Raw genomic sequence first — 2,067 nt, 5'->3', positions numbered from 1 at the left:
GAAGAGCACCTCAATTCCCCAGCATTGTGCTGGCGAAGAGGCCACCCTTCAAAAACCCAATGGCTAGGAGCCTATCACAAAGGCTCCAGGGGGTGGCAGACAATCCCCCCCCCCTCCTAGCCGCTGGTGCATGGATCGCCTCCGCTAGTAGGTCACCATAAACCGGAAGTCCCCTTAAACCCTAAGATTCCATCGCATTAGAGCGTCACTCCAAGAACCAGAACCCAAGATGGGGCTATGCAGATGACGGGGTGTAATATGAAAGTGAAGACTAACAGTTCCTAAGAATGAATTCTATATAAAGTAAGTAAGGCTACTTAACTTGCCTCCCCCCATCTTTCTCTCCATGTGGACCCAAAGCACCTTGCATAGTTCTCCTGTTCTCTGTTTTATCCTTGCAACAACCCTGTGAGGTGGGTTTGGCTAAGCAGATATGCCTGGCCCAAAGTCACCCAGCAAATTTCCATTTTAGAGTGTGCGTTCCTACATCCTAGCCTGACAGCCTGAGTGGCCTAGAGGTTAAGAGTGTTGAACTAGGATCTGGGAGACCCAGGTTCAAATCCCCACTTGTGCCATGGAAGCTCACTGGGTGACCTTGGGCCAATCACATTCTCTCAGCCTAACCTACCTCACAGGGTTGCTGTGTGCATAAGATGGAGGAGAGGAGAATGATATATGTGGCTTTGGGTCCTCACTGGGGAAACCCTAATGACTACGCCACAACTGGCTGTCATGTAAATGAAAAGCTGCTATTAACTCTTAATAGGGTAGAAATATGAACTGGTAAACATAGGGAGAACACTGCCTTGGTAAAAGATGCTCTCAGCTTCAGGGACATTTAGCCTATACCAGCAGGGAGCCTATGGCAGAAGGGTTGTTTGTGTATATATTGTGGACTCGAGATGCTTCATATCTCACATATCAGTTCACGTAAAACAGAAGCGGAGATTGGGCGACAGTGTTTATGAAGAAAAGAGAGGCTTGTTACTTCCTCCCCCACACTTTATGAAGAAGCAGCTGATTGGTGAGGCTGGCTTAGTCCGGTCCACAAACTGCCTCAGCACAAACTCGAATCCACTATTTCACTCTGGATTCTGGTTGGGAATTCAGTATCATCCCAGTTTAAAATCCGGTCATAATGCAAGGAGGAGGAGGAGGAGGAAGAGGAGGAGATGGGATTTATACCCCGCCCTTTACTACCCTAAGGAGTCTCAGAGCGGCTTACAATCTCCTTTCCCTTCCCCTTCCCACAACAGTCACCCTGTGAGGTAGGTGGGGCTGAGAGAGCTCTTTTGAGAACTGCTCATGTGAGAACAGCTCTGAAAGAATTTGTGACAGACCCGAGGTCACACCAGCAGCTGCATGTGGAGGAGTGGGAGATCAAACCCAGTTCTCCCAGATTAAAGTCCAGGCTCCTACCCGCTACATCAAACTGGCTCTTGAAATGGAACACATAACATATTTTTTGTTGTTCAGTCGCACAGTTGAGTCCGACTCTTCGCAACCCCCATGGACCAGCTCCCGCCAGGCCTTCCTGTCTTCCACTGTCCTCTGAAGTTTGCTCAATTTCATGTTCGTTGCATATGCATCATATAATAAAGTGTCTTCAAGTTGCAACCAACATGGTGACCTCTCAAGGGGTTTTCAAAGAAAGAGACAGACAGAGATGGTTTGCATTGCCTGCTTCTGCATAGCAACTTTGGACTTACTTGGTGGTCTCCTATCTAAATACTGACCATGGCTGACATCATATAATAAAGTGTCTTCAAGTTGCAACCAACATGGTGACCTCTCAAGGGGTTTTCAAAGAAAGAGATGGACAGAGATTGTTTGCATTGCCTGCTTCTGCATAGCAACTTTGGACTTACTTGGTGGTCTCCTATCTAAATACTGACCATGGCTGTCCTTGCTTAGCTTCTGAGATCTGACAAGATCTGGCTAGCCTGGGCTATTCGGGCTGCTAGACATCATATAGTTGCACAGAATGGAACAATTTTTATGGCACTGTCCATGTGTGATTGTTTGGAGAGCCACAGCCAGATCAAACAACAACGTGGCACAAAACTA

This window comes from Gekko japonicus, unplaced genomic scaffold (assembly GCF_001447785.1).
Source record: "Gekko japonicus isolate JY-2015 unplaced genomic scaffold, Gekko_japonicus_V1.1 scaffold823, whole genome shotgun sequence".
In the NCBI taxonomy this organism is placed as follows: domain Eukaryota; kingdom Metazoa; phylum Chordata; class Lepidosauria; order Squamata; family Gekkonidae; genus Gekko; species Gekko japonicus.
Note: the sequence above shows the minus strand (reverse complement) of the source record.